The sequence below is a fragment of the Triturus cristatus genome, chromosome 2_2 (genome assembly GCF_964204655.1).
Source record: "Triturus cristatus chromosome 2_2, aTriCri1.1, whole genome shotgun sequence".
In the NCBI taxonomy this organism is placed as follows: Eukaryota; Metazoa; Chordata; class Amphibia; order Caudata; family Salamandridae; genus Triturus; species Triturus cristatus.
The window spans coordinates 282,899,876-282,921,036 of record NC_140582.1 but is presented as its reverse complement, the minus strand read 5'-3'; the positions used below and the strand labels follow the sequence as shown (position 1 = coordinate 282,921,036).

At 43.9% G+C, this 21,161-nt stretch overlaps 1 protein-coding gene across 1 annotated transcript in view; it reads right to left on the bottom strand.

Moving 5' to 3' along the window:
- Positions 1-21,161, bottom strand: part of LINGO2 (leucine rich repeat and Ig domain containing 2) — a 3,888,832-nt gene that overhangs the window by 2,116,418 nt on the left and 1,751,253 nt on the right. Inside the window, exon 7 of the mRNA XM_085641323.1 lies at positions 3,632-3,735. The gene's annotated coding sequence lies outside the window, so the exon portion shown is untranslated. The remainder of the gene's footprint in view (positions 1-3,631; positions 3,736-21,161) is intronic.

The window sequence follows — 21,161 nt, the reverse complement described above, 5'->3', positions numbered from 1 at the left end:
TCTGGTGAGTGGTGATGGTACATCCTGCACATTTAAGTCAAGAGTTGAGTTCCCTATCTCTCGCGTGTCAGTTCTTGCTCCGCTGATGTGGTGGGACAGTGCAACTGGTAAGAAAGACTGCACAGGTAGATCATGTTATGTTTCCGGGGATTTGGAACGTTCCATCCCTGTCTCCCAATCGAGGGGTTTCAAGGGAACACCCCCGCTTGGTATGACCATGATAGTAATGGCCATGACGTAATGGGGTGAGATAATAAATGGCCCGGGGGGCCCCCTGTCTCATGGCAGAAAACTATATATACTCTGTGTCAATCATTACACCGCTACACCTTCCAGTGCTAGGCCACATTCAGGGACTCAACAGGCCAGTACACAACATAAAACTGTGAATGGCTTCTTCCGCCACAGCAAGAAGTTTTCTACAATGAAGTTATGATATTTCCAGAAAAAGCTCATCCTTCACTCACACTGATCCCAAATCTAATTTAAACGCAGGATTTTCTATAAAGGTTCCTAATTCCGAGCGGAATATGTTGGATCCGTCAGTGAAATAAGAAAAATAGCATTTTGTTGAGGTCCCTTTTCCCAAGAAACATTGGATGCTGCCGCAAAGTGGCACAGGGTTATGGAAAACATCTTTGGAGCCTGAACAATAGCAGCTGAGAGGTTTTTGCATAATCAGCAGCCTATTAAAAAGTGCACATTGCAGGATGGTATGTTGGGCTGGAGCACACGGTCCATCCGTTCACTTATCAGCTCTCCACAAGAGGGGCCGCTCAATTAGATTGTTCTGTCCCATATGAGGGGTTTAAGCTCTTACTGAAAGGAAAGGCAATCTTAATAGGAATACAGTCCTAATGCAGGGTCAATGAATATATATCACATCCTCCAGGGTGCTATTTCCTCTCCAGTGCGGATGCTTTTATCAGCACATATTCTGCTGTTTCACTTTGACAACTGGGAGTGCCAGTGAGGAGGGTGATGATCTCTTTGAACTCACTTGGACTTAATTCACAAATCCACTTCCATACAGACAAGGCGTTGGAGGGGGCAGATGCCTTTAATAGGAAAGTGATCAAACTGCAGGGCAGAATTACTAATGTAAAACACAATGCAATACCGCATGGCAAATTGTTTCGCTGCGTAGCTTGGAAGGGAGACAGCCAAACTGCGTCATATTTACAAATATATCACAGTTCCGCTTTCTTCCAGCCCTGGCGCACTTTGAGCTGCATAGTGCCAAATCAGGCAACCTTGTGCCATGATGCAATGGTGCCTGTGTTGTTAGCAGAATTGTTTTTGTGCAGGTAGATATACCTTCCTGCAATAAAAGTAGTCCTTAGAGGCTTATACCTCTTTGAAAGTGTGCTGCAGTGGGCAGCACACAGGGTAAGATGAAGTGACAAGGAGAAATAAAGCTATGGCCCCCTGTTACACCAAGGTCGGGTTTGCACACCATTTTGGTGCCAACTTAGGTTTATGGACTTTAGTAAATCTGACTTTGCGCCAGAATCCGTGGGTGGATGCACAGGAATGCCCATGCTCCACCCATGCAATGCCGCCTCAATGCAAAGGAACCCAAGACAACGCTATGCCTTGCATTGCTCTTTTCTTTACAAAGCCACACAAATCGGGCTTTGCATAGCTCAGTACATCCCAAACATAAATTTTAGGTAACAGCTGTGTCACTAAAGTGACACAACTCTGACACAAAATGTTAGTAAATCTGGGCCTGCATGTGCATCCATGACTTGCAAGGGAAGGTTAGAAGTCCCAAGTCCTTTGCTTGCATTGGTTGAGTTTGTTGAGGAAGGTGTACTAGCCTGTGCAGCAGGAAGGATGGTGAATGGGGGTTAGATGATTTACTAGCCTTGTCATAGACAGTGCTGATATAGCCTCAACCCTCCTCCCCCTCTGCAATGCCAAGAGGTCAGATGTCCATTAAGAGTGAATACCAGTTAGGCCGTGCCCCCCCCCCCCCCCCACATCCCCCCCGGATATGGAGGAGCGCAGACTGCGCACCGGCCGCGCCAGTGTGATTAAATTCCAGTACCTTTCATTGGTCAAATGAATGCTGTAGTAAAGGCGACAATCTCTGACCCCGTCATGATGAGACACTGCGATGGGTGATTTATCTGTCCAATTACTGCTTTCAGTTTGAGACCTCTAAGAACACACTGAAGCCTTCCTAAGGCTTCTCATTACAGGGCGAGAAGCAAGGCAGGACAATGTCCTTAATGCATTGTTTTTCGGACTGACCTTGATAGATTACATGTAAATAGAAGAAATGCTTATTGTTATCAGATAATTAAAAATGTGTTTTATGAGTGTTACTAGCCATATATAATGCTGAAGTGAAGGACTTGTGATGGGGCTCACTTATTCCCAGGAATCAAGAAGAGCTTGGACTAGTCTCTGCATTTTGCACATGCCCAGCACCGTGCAAGTCCGCTCATACATTGTTACCCTAACCCAAAGAGCGGGCGAATGTTGGAACATCAGAGATAGAAAAATAATCTAACATAAATATTGTGTACTAAATATTGTTCATAAAAATATCAACTGATTGGGTTTAGATGTTCTGTTATTAACTCCAGTAGGCCAATATTTGTTACAGACACAAAGAACATTATATTTAAGTCAGAGGATAATACTATTGGGCCTCACAGAGAGGGCACAGGGTCAGCCCAATAACACTGATATTTTCCAGGATTGTTTGTGCCATTTATGTCAATGGCTCAGCAAGGTGTTTACCATTTTTGTACTGATGCAGTGCATATACACAATGTAGAGATGGAACTAATTCATTCAATGGGATCAGTTGTTTTCCAACAAGAACAGGGCTGGACTGGGTACCCAAAGCGGCCCTGGCAATTTTGTCAGACCAGCCCCTGCATGGTGCGTACTGAGCAAGCCTGACCACTGCAAGGGGAGTTGGGGGATGCAAGTGTGAAGCACTGGCTGGACCAGGGAGGTTAAAATTGAGTGAGTGGATTATGCTAGCTTGCTGCTTTTGTTACTGGTTGCTAATATTGCAGCACCACTACAAAACCGGTCCCCTATAACAAAACTGGCCACCTCACTTCCAGCCTCCTGGGGAAACGCCTGATGCCCGGTACGGCCAGTCCGGCCCTGTTGATGAGACCATTCTCTGGGCCTGATTTATTACAACACAACATGGAATGCGTGTCACAGGGTGAGAAAGGGTTCTTTTTCAAAAACCTTAGCAGAAAACACAAATTGTTCTTACTGCTGTATTTGCACAGCCACCACCTGCCAGGTTCCTGCCCATGTAAGCCATGGCACTATAGATAGTAAATATACACAAAACTGAAGTGTATACTATTCGTAAATTTGAGTCCCCATTTTTATCCCCAGTCTGTAAAATCTGATTCTAACGTCCCAAGAGCAGTCAGGTTTATTTACCACAGGTGTTTGTGAACCCAGTATTAATGGCCAGGCCTACATTACTCGTTCGAGTTTTGCATAAGTGACTGTAATATCTTATGAGGCTCATTTAGTTGCTCACATTGTAAGATGGTCCGAATGGCCTACAAAGTATTCAGATATTTCAGCACTTTCTGGAAGTTAAAAAGCTTGATCTTCTAGATATTAGACAGATTTAACTTACCTTGCCAAGTCATGGTTAGTCTAAGTAGACCAAACACCAGGTCACTGCCAGTACTGCATATCCACGAGCTGACTCATGCTCAGTTTTATCAGTTCGGTAGATTCCTATGGACAAGAAAAGTTTTTAATATTAGAAATTATCAAGGCTCTTGGAAATTAAAATTAACATAGAAAATATTAGTTGTTTGTCAATATCTGGGACAGTTCCTGAAAATACCTGATATCTTAAGTACCTAATCATGTTTACACATTTATGAATGTCGATTTACTTTAAATATGTTTGTTTTTTTGCAGGCACAATTGTTATTGCTTTAAAAGTAATCTTGCTGTGTATTACAAGAAGCAAGACTCAAAAGAGGCCAAGAATTGAGAGCTACATATTATGAGGGGGATCCATTCTTACAATACATGGAACCGCAACAATTTAGAAGAGTACTTCACCTCATTTTCTCCTATCAGGCTACTTCTGATGTCAGAACTAACGTGTGTTGCGGAACCCTGACATTCTTCTCATGACCCACGCAACTCTACATTTTTAGATCTGGTTTTAGCCAACACCTTTTGATTTTACTAAAGTAAACATACTCATAGCATCTTTCATCCAGACCTGTTCATCCATTAGACTTTTATTGTGGTATTCACAATATCCTTCCGCCCACTGCAGCAGACAGTATTGAGTAGTCGGTGAGCCCATTTTAGCCATTGACCAAGTTAACTGCAAGTGACTACATTCTGCAACTTCACAAGGAGAACATCTAAACATATAGGGCCGGATTATGAATTTGACTGTCTGTGGACAGCCAAATTCACAGTGGCGTGGTGGTGGCGGTCTGGCCACCACCACACGGGAGGTCTGACCGGCGTATTAAAACGTTGGCGGTCGGACCGCCATTGGACCACAGCAACTGCCAGGGAGTCCAAGTTCCCTGACAGTGGTGAGGCGGTCAGGGGCTCACAATATGCTGGCAGTGCCATTGAGTGGTTGGCATCCACGAAGTCGCTGAGGTCTTTTAGTATTTTGGCAAAGCAGGTACAAGGAGTGGGGTGAAGGGAGGGCCACCAACATGGAGACAGGGTCATTAAATGGTTGCTCAGCATTATCTCTATTTTCTGGAGTTAAATTAAGGTGATCCGGAGACATGCACAGGGCGATTTTGAGCCAGCAATCACTCGCAAAGCTAGGGTGTGTGATGGGAGCATGATCAAACTGGATGATATTGCAGGTCATCAGAATAGTTCTACTAAGTGTGTCTGAATGACTGTGTGGAATGAAGCCAGCTGAGTGAATAGATGCTTAAGTTAGTGGTTTTGAACCCAGGTAAACCCCACTGAAAGAAAGGGTCAAGAGATACCATGTGAGATCTATCAGTAGTACATATCCAGTCTAGTATTCTTGACTCTCCTGTTTTAGGCATTCAATTTCTAAGGCAAGAACAACAATACCGACGGCTGTTTGTGACTGTCCTGTGGACAAGTGAAACTGCTTATTTTCTATCAAACTATTTCATATTGTATTCTCATACGGTGAAAAAATCCTCTTAGCACAAATTTCTAGCTCGAAGGACAAACAAAAAGGCTGAATCATGAAAAATTTGACTGATTGGTGAAAACCATGGATGGCTAAAAAAGTCACACCAATCAAGATTTACAGAGAGGTCATTCTCTAACTGAGTGAACATGAGTCAGCAAAAGTGGTGGCCCCACAGCAGTCTTAGACTGGTGTTCGCACAGTCTGGCACTGACAGACGAGCCAGCTTGAAAGGCCAGTACATGAGCTGTTTTTTTGTCCCATCTCAGCCCACTGTACCAAAAAGAAAGTCCCAAACACTTGCCCTGTCAATGTTGCCAATCTTGCAGTGCCAGACTTCCCTGAAGGCCAGTCTAACACATTGGGTCTGAGGTGCTGCCTCCATTGCAGGAAGTGAGGTACTCCCCAAAGTCAACAATAAGAATGATCACCAAGGAGTGAATCACAAACTGCGAGTAAACTCCCCAAAGGACTAAGGTTAATCACCAGTGCCTAGAGGAGAACAGAGTGTGCCACACTGCAGGTGATATGTAAAGTGGGCAATTCTTCCTAAATAGTTAGGACAACTTATTGTTATTATTACAATTTTATTGGTGTGATTCCTACCATTTGAGCAAGACCAGCTGAAATGTGAAATCATCCCGATTTTCAAATTGTGTGGAAGCAGCAGTGTGACAAAACTTAACAACTCCCTCAAAAAAGCTTCAAAACATATTAGAACTTATAAAATCAGCAGGGAATGCAAACACAATGTACCCAGCTGCCATATTCAGTTTGTGCAAGGACAAAGAGTTACGAGTTGGAAGTGTAAGGGATATAATCAATGTATCACTGCTAGGCAGCATAATAGGTTTTAAGCCATTTACTTTGTTCAAAAAAGAAAAAATGCTTTAAACGCTGTTCAATAAAACAGTGTGTAACCTGTAGTATATCTAACAACACCGATGCTAGGCCACGACGTCTATCAGCAGGCCTCGGTGCCTGTAAAGATGTGTACTAGCCAGCAAAAACATAATTCTCAGGAGACAGACTAAACATCTAAACAAAAGAAACAGGCCTGCCACACACCACAAAGGAACATGAAAACACAGTGAAACAAAGCAGGTAAACCTCTTGTTCCTGCTCATAATTTCATGTTTCCTCACTGTAAACACTTGGAAAATAGATATGACGTTCTATAGAACCCTGGCAGTATGTGAGGAATATGAATGTGAAATAGGAAAAATCTCTCACAAGTTAACTACTTCATATGTTATTCACACTCCTTAGCACCATTATAACTAGGAGATGATTACAAGCTGAGTAGAGTGGAATCCCACCCCAATCAATCATGAGCAAGGCCGTTGTTCCCGCAACTGGACCTACCGAATGAAGGAACAAGGCACCTGATTTTGGCGACCCAAAAATTGGATCATTAGAAACTCCTTGTAGTCACTGGCACCAGCCCTGGGAAGCTTCCAAGACACAAGAGAAGCAGCAAATGCTCCCCCTGCGACCCAATGTGCTCTCCTTGTTCCTCACACTCTCCCCACCCAACTCTCCTGCCCCACACCAACCCCTCCATTCACATTTGCCACCCACTCATAGTAGATGGTAAAAGTGTGCATTATTCCTCGTGCAGAAGGGAATACTGTCTGGAATTCCAATCAATAAAACTGGGCTCTCTTTGCAGTTCCCAATTTTGTGATGATTATGGGCCCAATTGCGAATACGGCGGTCTTTGGCCATTGTACTCGCGGTGGCACAGAGGTGACGGTCCTGCGTCTGCCCTATTACGAGGCGGATTATTGGACCGCTGCGGCGAGTGTGCAAGGGAACTGCCATTCCCTGAAGGTGGCGCAGCGCAGAGCCCTATATGATATGCAAGGCTGGACCGTCGCTGTCCGCCGAGCATAGTATCCCCTCCGCCAGCAATTTCATAATTATCAGATGCGTTAAATAATACTTAACTCGTAATTTTGTCCCATGTGTAAACAGGGGTTTCATGGATTGGAATTCACCGACCCACTCGTAATCAGGCCCTTTGTTGTTTTTTCTAACCCACTTATGAAGGCTGAATGTAGTATATTAAAGTAGTCAAATTGCCCGAAATGAAGTTCTTTCTTCTCAGTGACAGGGTTTGCAGAGAGAAAGACTTTCCCAAAGCATCACCTGTTGTACATTGACACCCTTAATCAAAGCATTTATTTAAGTGATGACTGCAAGATCCCATTAGAAGATTATTCATTTTGATTTATTGAGAGGCAATGGGATTATTCCTAGATTAGGAGATGATCCAGCTGGAGGTACAGCAGCATCTGGGATTCATAGCAATTAGAGTACTCTTTCCTCCATTTAGACAGAGAGAGATTTCTCATAACCAAAGTTAGTTTTTTTTTAAGAGCAGCTGGTGATGTTAGTTTAGCCCCTTGCGTGGTATTCCAAGAGGATGAACATTTACATAGATTTAGGTTTTGGTATTTTTTCCCACTTTTATGAATCCCAGAATGATTTGTTCACATACTTATCCACCTCTTAAAGACAATCAGTGTTTTAAAAAGTCTGTGTGCTTATCTTAGTATGTTACTTCACATGGTGATTTTTGGTGATAAAAGATTGGAGAAGCCCTTATGCTGAGCCTATGGGTCATTACGATGTCGGTCAGACGACATCGTGGCGGGATGGAATCCACCCGACACTTAGTCGGCGGTTCCGCCCGCAGTCGTAGGATGCGACTGCCCTATGGGTGGTCGGAAACATCAATTTTTGTATTGCAGCTTGTGCGGCGGCCAGAAAAGGGCCGTAATACAAGCTGCAATAGAAAAATTGATGTTTTCAAACATCCCTGCACCATGTGACAGGCACCGTCTGGTGCCCGCCACACGGTGCAGGGATTTTTAAGGGGACACCACAGTAGGGGCTAGAATTCAAAGAGGTGGACTAAGAGTTTGTTGTGTAGAGTTTTACGGTTTCTGGTGGGAAGTGCCATAATTTTCTTATTACAATTTTCCCAAACATGCCAATTCAGCACTTTTTAAGACAAACAGAATGTTTAGAGACAGAAAATACCGGATTTGAATAAGAGTGCAAGTTGGACCCAGTGGTCATTTATCTGCAGTGGCCAGTAAATGTTTCTCTTTTATGATATTGGTTGAGATTAATGGTGCTATATGGGAGTATCTTCAAACGTGTGCATTGAGTTATTCGCAACATAGATACAAAGAAAGAATTTGTTGAATATGAAAGATATTTATACCATCTCAAACTCATGCAAGAAGGCTTTGGGTTTTATTGTGAGTTTGGCAGTCTTGGAGCACGCCGCCATGCCAGTGACCCGCTGCAAGACTGCCAAACCCATAATAAGACCTCCTGCCGGATTCCGACTGGAATCCATGTCAGGCAGTCCTGCACCAGCTGGCCAACTGAATGAGCCTTAGCAAGGCACAGCAATGGCAACGCCATTGCACATTCCTGCAGGGTACAGACTATTAAGTCCATCCCCTGCAGGAAATAGGGGTGTATGCATACATGGGGGCACATTATGTGCCCCCCCATGCATCTCCTGACAAAAGGCAACAGGGGCATTTCTTTACTGCCACACATTTCATGGCGGTCACACCGTCATAAAAACTGTGGAAGTGAGGAAACTAGTAATTTGCTTCATGTGGGCCGCGGCACCACCATCATATTATCAGCCTCACAATGCTGTACCACCATCAGGGATTCCAGATCCCTGGCGGCAGCAGTGGTTCTGTGGCGGTCCAACCACCATAATCAGAATATGCCCGGTGGACAGCCAGTCAGGCTGTCCACGGACCGTCACCATGACTACGGGAGTCCAATGGACCGCCATAGTCGTAATAAGGCCCTTTGTGTTGTGTTACCCTACATTGAGTATTCATCTCAGTAGCTGTGCTAAGCAATGTATTACAATAGAAGGCATCAAACATTCCTATTTTCGATTTGATGGAATTTGTCTTATGGTTAGGTCTGACACATTAGATACACTGAAAGTCACTGCCGTAGACTCTTAATCATAGTAATAGTATATCGTAAGGCATAACTGGAAAGAAGAGGACAAATTTACTTGGGGTCTATGATCTTCAAGTTTGGCATAATTTTGCATTCCTGCGATGAGCCTCGTACTTGAGTCAGAGCCTCATGAATAGGTAATAACCTGTCCACAAAGTAGAAAACCATCAGTCACTTTCAACTCCCTTTCTTACAGTGAAGTGCCTTCTAGGCATTGAGAACTCTTTTGCTGGGCTCGTATTACTTAATACTTCAACTGCTTCCTTTTTCCTCTCGCCCAAGTGTCGTGACTCCTCAATCCACACTCAATTGTCAACTTTTATATATTATGGATTAGATGCAGTACAATACTGGGCACAAAAACTGGTCTCAGTTTGCAGAAAGTATTCGAAACCAGTCTTGAAATTTGTGAACCGAACAACGTACCAATAGGTCAGTTCCTAAAATTCCAAATTGGAGTGGATTGCAATCAGACCTACCTTATCAGTATTCATGAGGTAGGTCGCACACTCTGATTGGCCACAATCACCGAGATGGCTGCTGCAAATGTTAGTAGACCACCATATCTGTGATTGTGCTCAAATAAAGAAAACTCCTACTCTCCCTGAAACTTTTTTCAAGTATCACAAAGGGGAAGGAGTCCAAAGGGGACCCCTTCCGTTTTGCAAATGGGTTACTTCTCCAACTAGGAGTTAGGAACTTTTCAGCAGTTTGCGTCCAGAATTACAGCATGTCAAACCGAAGCACCCATAGAACGCCGTTTGCAAATAGCAATTCAGTATGAAGTTGCAAATCCATTTTAGGAGTCCTAAAATGCCTTTAGTTCACTGTAAAAACGTTCATGTAGCCACAAACAGTGATGCAAACTGTGACCGAAAAAAGTATTTAGTATATCTGGCCATTAGACACAATGCAGGAAAAGAAGAGATTCAGTGGGTGAAGCCAAAGTAGTTCCAGAAGATGTCCTGAGAGTGGGCTGGAGGCTGCCTTCAACACTCCATTTACACAGTGCTAAACCAGAAAACATATTTGATAGATAAGCAAGATAGGTCCACACTTAATAAAATTTGCAGGACCATAGCATGACACATATATAAATCCATTCTAGTGGTTTATCCAGAAGTAAGCAATGATAACACACCTACACCATCCTATCTCACTACACTTTGACAGCACCCTCAACAGAAGAGAGCTGGTTGATGGCCAGTAAAATCTCGAGACCTAATTTTTGTCACACCTGACATGGCCAGGAGAGTATTTCCAATCATGTGTGTTGTTTCTCTTTTGGCACTGTCCTGTTGCCAGGATCGAATCCAACTTGTAATGGGAAGAATTTCTAGCCTCCTGGATCCGGACGTTTTTCCTTATGGAGGTCAAGGAGATGACGCATTTCTCTATTGTTAAACTTTCCTTGTCAAATCTGGATAGCTAGGGTAGATCTCACCCAAATCAAAGTGAGAGACACTAAGGTCCCTCATTTATGAGAAGTGTTACATCGCTGCAACAAAGCGCCTTCCTTGGGACACCAAGGATGCGCTGTAATTACAGTACGGTCGCATCATGTCGCAAGGAGTTACAGATACGTAAGTATTACTGACCTATCTGTCAGCGCAAAAGTGGCGCATTTCTGGGGTGTGTGAAAAAAGACGCAACTGCAGTAATGTGTCCTTTCATATGGGACAAGCCCCATGTGAAAGAGCCTGCGTCACCCTTATACCTGCAGGCAGGCATAAGATTTTTACCCAATGGCGTCCTAGAAGTGGCACACTGAAATCTTTTAGATTTCAATGCGCCACTTCTACGAGGCTTTGATGCGGGTAAACACCCACCCTGCATACATTATACCTGACACAGGTATAATGTAACGCAGGGGTTTACGAAGTGACACATCTGCTAGATCCGTCACTTAGTAAATATGGCACAACGTGGTGCATTATATACGCCGCTGCAGCGTCACAAAAAGTGATCTAACAGCGGCGTAAATGTGACACAAATGCTCATAAATAAGGCCCTAATAGGGCAATAGATCGGATCGACTGATCTCAGGCAGGCTAACCCAGTTCGGTGGGATTGGCCATGGTTTCAGGGAAAATTCAGAATAAGCTCACATTATTTTAATCTTGTTTTATTATTGATAATGTCTACAAGTCAGGGGCTTGAAACAGCCAAGTTACTTTGTAGAAGTGATGTGACACTATCAAAATTTTAAAGCTCACAGAAGCAATAATTTGCCCAATTTCAAAAAAATTACTAAGTGCTCAATCTATGCTGTGTTTCGCAAACGGCCAAATGTATTGCCTTTAGCTGGACATACCACAACTAACAATCACACTTTAGAATGCAGAAAGATCAATCTATACTACATGTCATCTCCAAAGACTGTTTCTAAAATATTATTAAAGTTACTTTTACCAAGCACCAAACTCAAGAACACAAACCACCCTTAACATGCACCTACATGCAGAAGAGTTGTTTTTCACTAGTCCAAATAAACTCATGGATCAAACAAATCAAATGTACTTTACAGTCTGTGTTTCAAAGATCCTGAATCTTCTTGCCTCTGAACTTGTAGAACTTTTATTCTTGTGGAGATGGGATGTCCATCGCTTTGCAGTCTCTTAGTCCCCTATTCCAATTCTTGTGGAAGAATATGTATGACAGGACTGTTTACTGACCCACAATTTTCAGCTCATTTTTGCATTTTTAAATAAAATATTAAAATGTGTTTGGTAAACCAGTTTGTAGGATCTTTTACCCACAGCAGGAAGCGGTACAGCAAGGAATGTGCTGCCACATCACAGGATATTTCTTGGAGTCTAATATGGTCTTCTCGTTGAATTCGGGATCCCACCCAAAAAATATACTGAGGATTGGTCTAGATTTATGGCTTCACATCCAAAGACAGGGCCAATCTGTCTCCTGAAAATCAAATTACCTTACAGTGTTTTCTATATGGAAGCAGATATCAGCATTCAATCCTTTTTTCTTTTCTTTTAATAGGAAGGCCTTTTTGGATACACTGCATTTGAAAATTAATTCTCTTGGAGAAGATTGGTTCTAAAAGAACCGGGTGCTTGGTTCCCAGAGAACGTGTTTGTAGAATATGACCCGAGATACTGTAAGGGTCAACAGACCCATTAATTCAGCCTGCTCTTGGATGGCGTCCAGCTTTATAATTGATTATTTGGTACTAATATAAACATCTTTCTTTCCCAGAGCTTTTTCGACGAAATTAGCAGTTTGTGTCTCCAGCTAGCAGGCTGTTTCTAGCGTTCACCCCTCACTTACATGAAAACATGCTTCCCAACACTACCCTTGATCTCCCTTCCATTGAGTACGAATTATAACCTATCCACACATTAGATGTCCTCTACTTAATATGCTATTGTCTTTGGGCCAGATATACGACGGTTTTTGCAGGCGCAAACGGGTTTGCGAACCCGTTTGCGCATGCAAAAACCAATAGGGGTATGTACCATTCCAAAATAGCGAGTCGCAATTTATTTGCGACTCGCTATTTTGGAATTGCGAATCACTATTAGGGAGGGGCGTTCCCTTCCTAATAGCGAGCACAACCCCATGCACAAATGTTTTGTGACCGCAATTGTGGTTGCAAAACACTCGCAAATTACTACCCTCTTCAAGAGGGTGGTAATGGGGTCGCAATAGGGAAGGGGTCCCCTTCCCCTTTGCAAATGCAGGGTAAAATATTTTTTAGGGGCAGGCTATGGTCCCAGGGACAACTGCTTGCCCTTAAAAAATTTAACAAACATGTTTCATTTTTTTCTTTTTTAAATGTATCCCGCTTTCCTTTAAGAAAAACGGGTTGCATTTTTTTAAAAAACTGCTTTATTTAAAAGCAGTCCCATACGTGGTGGTCTGCTGAACCCAGCAGGCCACCATACCTGGGAGGGCCTGCCACTCCTAATGTGGTCGCAAATTGCGAGAGGCTCATTAATATTCATGAGCCTCTCTATTACCAACCCCATTGGGAATCGCTAACAGTGTGTTACACACTGTTATACATCCAAAACTCTCAATTTGCAAGGCGCTATTTTGGGCGTCGGTCATCGGGCCCTTAGGCTCTTATGTGTAACCTCTCGTCCTCCGTTACTACAGACAATGCATGATTCATTCTTTTCCTTTTGTGGTTTATGTGACCATTTTATCATCTATTGCTGCTTGCAGCACTCCATGGACAACTTTGCAGTCACCTTCTATGTAACAAGTCAGACTATAGGCCTTCATGATGTCACGGTTACTGCCCAAGGCAGTGGGTGATCAAAGTTCCTGTTAAGCCAGGAGGAATTAGGGCACCAAGCAGCAGGTGGCAGTATAGTGGTTCCCTGAAAAACCACCTCATTCCACCAGTCTTGGGGCGACATGTCCTTACCTCCTTCTCAAAATGCCCCATTTTAGAACAGGAATGACTGGGCTGCATCTGTGCTCACATTTTGGATACTAAGTGCCAAGCAGCGGCTGCTCCTATGCTAAGGCTGAGGAGCTTCGCCCCACTGCTTTGAAGCAGTGAATGTTAGGAAACATAAAATTATAATAACTCGCGGTTATTATCATTTTATGTTTTCCTGCTGCAGCAGTTTTGTGATTGGGGTGGGGTTGCTCTGCTGACAGAGGAGTAGGGAAAGGAGTGGTTTCCCCACTCGAAGTGGCCTCACGGGCCGGCCAAACATTCATGCGTACTTTGCATGTTCTCCACGCAGGCTATATTACAGCCTACGTAGAGACTTTGCCCAGACCCCCAGTCCCCATCTGAGCGGCGAACCACGGAGCTCAGACCAATCACACCCTGATCCATGAAGGCCACCACTGGTGCCAAGAGGGATTACAAGGCTTGGGAAGTGAAAGCGGAATTCACTTTTTTAATGGAGCACACACTTATGCAAATGAGCTCTCATTGCGGTGACACCATTTAATAGGAGTGTTCTGCTGGGAATTTCCCTAATTGTGATACACAGCTACTCTGTATCCACTTGCACCTTTGGCTCCCAACTTGCTCAAATGCTGGGCAAAGCGTTTCGTCTGATGGCACAGATTTAAAGGGTACCTTGACTGCTCTTATGATTTTTGATAAAATTGCCATTGTCTTTCAGGGCAACATTTCCAAGGATCCCCACTGACAGCATAGCAGAATTGTGCCCTTATCATCTGTCCAGTCCATCACTCAATCATTTCTGATGCATACAGAGATTTGCTTGGTGTGTATGAGTGCAGGAAAAATCATGTGGCATTCTCACAGGCGTTTTCTACAGCCAACGTGTATGGGGTGTTAGTTGTTAGGTCCAGGAAATCCCTGTCACATTTGGCATTGTCCGAGTCACGCCATGTCATACTTCACCTGGAATTACCAGAATTCAATACACAAGCATTTGGAATGCAATTGCTATTGGTTTTTTAGAGTTAGAGCTATTGGCATTGTAAATGGCACTATATTTTACCTATGTGTTTCAGTTTTGAGTGTAGTGGATGTATGAACAGAGACATAGGTGCAGCACTGTCTAGAGGACTAAGAATGGGGAATTACCACTGGGAACAGAGACATGGCTGCAGCACTGAACTAGGGGACTCAGAATGGAGGAGTTACTTACAGGACCAGAGAAGCAGCTGCAGTACTGTCTAGAGGACTTAGAATGAGGAACTACCACTGTGACCAGAGATACAGCTGCAGCACTGCCTAGAGGACTTAGATTGGAGGAGGTACTGACGGAACCAGAGAAGCAGCTAGCAGCACTGTCTAGAGGACTTAGCATGAGGAATTACCACTTAGAACAGAATCACAGCTGCAGCACTGCCTAGAGGACATAGCATTGAGGAGTTACTGAAAGAACCAGAGAAGCAGCTAGCAGCACTGCCTAGAACACCTAGAATGAATAATTACCGAATGGACCAGAGAAGCCGCTAGCAGCACTGCCTAGAGGATTAAGATGGAGGTCTTACCACTGTGACCAGAGACACAGATGCAGCACTGCCTAGAGGACTTAGAATGGGGGAGGTACTGACAGAACCAGAGAAGTAGCTAGCAGAACTGTCTAGAGGACTTAGCATGAGGAATTACCACTTAGACAGAACCGCAGCTGCAGCACTGCCTAGAGGACATAGCATGGAGGAGTTACTGAAAGAACCAGAGAAGCAGCTAGCTGCACTGCCTAGAACACCTAGAATGAATAATTACCGAATGGACCAGAGAAGCCGCTAGCAGCACTGCCTAGAGGACTAAGATGGAGGTCTTACAACTGTGATCAGAGACACAGCTGCAGCACTGTCGGGAGGACTTAGATTGAGGAATTACTGGCGGGACCAGAGAAGCAGCTAACAGCACTGGCTAGAGGATTTACAATGAGAAATTGCTGATGGGGCCAGAGAAGCAGCTAGCAGCACTGTCTAGAGGACTTAGCATGAGGAATTACCACTTAGAACAGAATCACAGCTGCAGCACTGCCTAGAGGACATAGCATGGAGGAGTTACTGAAAGAACCAGATAAGCAGCTAGCAGCACTGCCTAGAACACCTAGAATGAATAATTACCAAATGGACCAGAGAAGCTGCTAGCAGCACTGCCTAGAGGACTAAGATGGAGGTCTTACCACTGTGATCAGAGACACAGCTGCTCACTGTCGGGAGGACTTAGATTGAGGAATTACTGGCGGGACCAGAGAAGCAGCAAACAGCACTGGCTGGGGGACTTACAATGAGAAATTGCTGATGGGGCCAGAGAAGCAGCTAGCAGCACTGACTAGAGGACTAAGAATGAGGAACTATCACTGGGGCCAGAGAAGCAGCTGCAACAAGCCTGGAGGACTGAAGAATGAGGAATAACCACTGGAACCAGATAAGCAGCTAGCAGCACTGTCTAGAGGTCTAAGAATGAGGAATTCCCACTGGGAATAGAGACTTAGCCGCTGCACTCCCTCGAGGTCTAAAAATAGGGAATTACCACTGTGACCAGAAACACAGCTGCAGCACTGCCTAGAGGACTTAGGATGAGGAATTACCGACAGGACCAGAGTGTTAGACCTGGCATTTCTTGGCATAGCTACCCCTGATTTTTTGCCTCTACCGCCTCTATTTTTGTAGCTGTGATGGATTTCGTTTAACTGGCTTAGATGCTTTGGGCACTTTGCACTGCTGATCAGTGTCAAAGTGCAAGTGCTCTCTGTATAAAGTGTTATGGTAATTGGTTGCCCATAATTTGTATGTTTACCTTACTAGTAAAGTCCTTAGTAAAGTGCACTATGTGTGCCAGGGCTGGTAATGCAAATGCTACTAGTTGGCCTGCTGTTGGGGTCTAGTGGGGGCCCGAGTTGACCACGCAGATTGCATCACAAGCTGCATTATAATTGCATTACGAACTGCCTGATTTTAGCATTATGAATCGCATTACTATTGCATTACAACCTGCCTGATTCTTGCATCACGAATCGCATTATTATTGCATTACAAACTGCCTGATTCTTGCATTACGAATCGCATTATTATTTCATTATGGACTGCTTGATTCTTGCATTAAGGACTGTTCTATTATTACATTACGAACTGCATTGCATTGCATTAGGACTGCATTGGAGAGCGTAAATTGCTCATTAATACCGCAAGAACATACAAGTGATTACTGGCCTAGTAACCGGCCAAGTGAATTATTACAAATACGCATAAGTTGGTTTTCTATTATTTGGTCTCATCGTATTCCTTTTTATAAAGATACTGTTATTTTTATTAAACCAGTGTGGTGTCCATTTGTGGTGTTATCACTGTGTTACTGGGAGTGTGGTTGCAAATACTTTACACATTGCCTTGGAGATAAGCCTGGCTGCTCGTGCCAAGCTACCAGGGGGTGAGCAGGGGTTATCTAAAGATGTGTCCCTCCTTACCCTGACTAGAAGCAAGGGTCCCTATTTGGACTAAGGTACCTACCTCAGCCAACTAGAGACCCCCAGTTCTAATACAGAGTAGCAGCTAGCAGCACTGTCTGTAGGACTTAGAATAAGGAATTACCAGTGGGACCAGAGAAGCAGGTAGCAGCACTGCATATAGGACTTAAAATGAGGAATTACCCACAGGACCAGAGAAGCAGTTAGCAGTACTGCAGAATAAAGTACCATAACGAACGGAGCAGCCATTGAAGTCAGGACTGGGAACAGCCAGCTATAGCTGGCGATGCGATCCAGGGATCCAGCAAGAAGACATAGAGGAGCTGAAAAAGCTAGGACCCAGGACAGCCAGCAACAGAGGCTGATATTATAAAGGCCCAGGACTCAAATCAAGAAGAAACTAGTAGGAGGCAGAAGAGGTGGGGACAAGCAGCTCGATGCTGATGTCATCCGAGTCCTGTGTGTAGAGATGATAGAGGCTTCTACGACGTACTGGTCGCCCTGACAAGAATAAGGCTAGGGCAGCTTTACAAACAGAAATCAGCACCAGCTGCAAGCTGCGATACAAAACTACCCTCTACGTTCAGCACATTAGCGTAGCTCAACGCATCAGCACAGTTTTTTGGTAATAAACAACTTATCCCAGGCACAGATGCTTCACGGCAAGGCTGCAGGGAGTGCATGCCGCTGAACAGGAAATTAACAAAACAGGAAGTGCGAGACACTAACCTAAATGGCCCATTGTGAAATAATGCATGTAACAGGGGAAGTCTCCAGGGTGTGACCAATCCAGCAAAAGGAGGGGCAAATGTAAGCTATAATGAAAATAAAGGATTTTTGAAAAGCACATGAAGGAGCCAGTCAAAACCGATGGGCGTGCTGAATACCCATACACTGGATACAGCATGCCTCGCAGCGCATGTGCCCTACTAGGCTCGTCTCAGTGCTTAATTTGAGCCAGTGCTTTCCGGTGCTCAGCACCGGCACCAAATTAGTTTCCGGTGATTGGAACTGGAACCTAATTGTCAACACCATACTTAGAACAGTCCACCACATGGTGGCGCTGCTCTTCTAATTTAGAGATTAGCAGAACAACGGTAGTTTAGGACTACAATATACATTACAATTGCTAATACCTGCCTCCCCAGCCATTCCTTTAGCTTTGGGGACCTGGAATAATCTAAACTGTCGCATTTACATGGAAGAGAGATGGTTAGTAGTTGTTTTGGCAGCAATGACAAGGGCGATGGGTGGTGCAAGCTGCAGCTGCCTCTTGGTCAGAGCCCTGGCACTTAATATTTTACAAATTAAGCACTGGCTCGACCTAATGAACGTCTGACCCTCCAAAGCAACTGCTTAGCTCAAAACCATTCACAGACCACAGGGTGTGGGAAACAAAGGGAGTGATTAACAACACCCATTGACACCTGATGTTTGAGTAAGAAACGGACATGCGCAGAAATCTTTCACAACCTCCTCCACTGACCACCACTCGTCCTATCATTTTATACCCTCCCGGGCGCTATAGAAATCTCCTGATTGATTGATTAGTTGAGTATTATGCAGTCTCAGACTCACTGCCCCTGAGTCTGGATGAGGAAGAAACAACCATAGGTGCGATGACACATGCAGCTTGCTCATGACGGAAAGGCTGGTGGCTGCCCTGCAAGCGACCGACTGCAAGACTACCGAAGTGCCGCTCCGCACACAGACAATGAACCACTCCATAAGATTGTCTGTAATTCACACTCCATTCTACTTATGGAGCATCTCAATCTTGACTGACAAATGAGCTGCATTTTGCTACAGTAAATTAGGCTTTGCAGTAACTGGAAATTAGTCTCTCTCTCCCAGGGGTGAAAGGAACGCTGTCATTTTGTCAACCCCGTCACCTAGCCTGCAAGCCTCGCGCTCGGCTTCTTGCATCTTTGCATTTGCATGCAGTGGAATGCTCAACGGCACGGCGCGCGCTCTCTGCTCGAGCTGTAGCGCGGGAAATAATTGGCGCCTCCATCTCAGGCTTATTGTAAAGCATGTATAAAACATGGAGTGCTTTTAGGGAGCTCGTGGCCTAGCCACAGACTGTTAAATATTTCTGCACTTTCATCAAGGCGACTTACAAACATGAAAGATAAAAGTCTGCTCATTATTTATGAAGCTGTAATGTGGCACTGAGAGAGCAACCGTAAATTATGCATCACAAAAGTGTAGCCATTTCCTGCACCAGAGCGATTATGGGGAGAAGAAGGGCTTCACCCAAATGTAGAGGGGGCGTATGCAAACTAGTCTTTCATTCATTCAGGTAAGTGGAGGTCCATTCAGTAGCTTGTGACGTTAAGTGTAGGCTGTTCTGTAAAAAGCCAAGTAAACCACTTTTGCAGAAGACGCCATTTTGTTTGTTGGTTATAGCTAAGCAAGCTCGATTACGTTTGCTAATATATGTTGCCATATCTCACTATTTTACTTATGCGGTCTGGGCATTTGAATGTACACCAGTGCACAGACAGGTTGGGTATCCAGAGGGTTAACGCACACATTTACATAGGCTGGAAACATAATGAAATCCAGGGCTTATGTAGTGTTATGTCCTAAAACAGATAGTCACAGAGAACATGCTACTTTATTGTTGCTTTTTGTCCACATGAAGGATTGAAACGTCCAGTGAAATGGGGTAATCAAAACAACAATATGGACGTCAACTCAAGGTTTATGTGGAATAAGAATCAAATGTTCATGTGGCGTTGTTCACCAGACAAGCTACTGTATCTGTTGGCTTCAAATCCAACAGTGCTCAGACACTGTGCACTATGACATCCATGAACACCTACAGTGACCCATCTACTTCAACTCATACATAAAGACGCATGAGAACAATAGTACTGAAAATGCAATAGTAAAAGAAGAGTAAAGTAAAGCTTGAGGCCCGCAAGGGGTCAAACCTAAAACAAATCTAAAAAAAAAGGAAGCTGACAGCCAAAGACTTCCCAGAAATGTATGTTTTTCAGTTCTAAGAGAATGTAGAGCAGCTGATGCGATTTGTAAAGTTTTCAAATTAAGCAGAGATGTCTGAGAATGATTTCAGGGAGATGTTAAGTCCCAGTGATCGAAGTGCATTAACAAAAGTGTGGGAACGGTGATGCTGCAAGCAAAAGGGGGCAGGCGAGTGAGTGTGAGGGTGTGGTTAAAGGTGTAGCTAAAAACCAAAATATTCTGTAATGTTTTCGTCTTTCACCTTCAGGTAACAACATATAAAATCAAACACAGCTTAAATGAAAATTAAATGCAAGTAAGTTGGGAAATGCACTATTGTACATTATGAAACTTCTATTAGTCAATGCACTGCACCAGGGAGCCTCAAAATGGAATCCTCGTTGGTGTAGTGAAGAACAGTGGCTTGTGTATGTTTAGTGATACCAGGCCTCAGTCTGTAACAGAAGGAACTGTGAACACGTAAGTCATTATTATAAGAATGGCTGCTGCACAGAATGGTTTAAGATAAAATAAGTGCTTCCAAAAATATAGACTGTATGTAGTGCATTTTTTTTTATAAGTGTCTTTTATAAGCACACCCATCACTGCTTAGCTGGTAGCTCCCTTGCAATACCTCACAAAAAGATTAAATATGTGTCATCAGAAAGATTCAGATGATTCCATCAATTAAGGCCAATAGCAGCTTCCAAGCTCCCTTTACATTTGCAGTTTGACCAGTTACGCACATTTACATTTCTTTCAGGGAACCAGGCACCCTGGCAAGAAGGCTTGTTTAGCTGCCTGTCCCTCCCTCAGTTTCACAGCACTGGAGGCTTCCTGAATGATACTTCAGCTGAAGCATTTCAACTCTTGGAATTAACTGTGCCAGGGCGGTTGTCTTTAAACAGTAAGTATGGGAACTGTTTTTTCTAAAAATAAAAAATATGGGCACACCGTGCCCCTCAGATTCCCCCACTTTGACCACTGTGTTAAATGGAGAAAAACTGAATGGAAGGCAACTAAGACTACTTCCAAGGCTCAAAACATTGAAGCCACAAGTGTTTTTTGAAATGCCAAAATCAATTTACTTGAAAACAAGTCAAACAACACTGAGGGCCTAATTACAATGGCAGTCG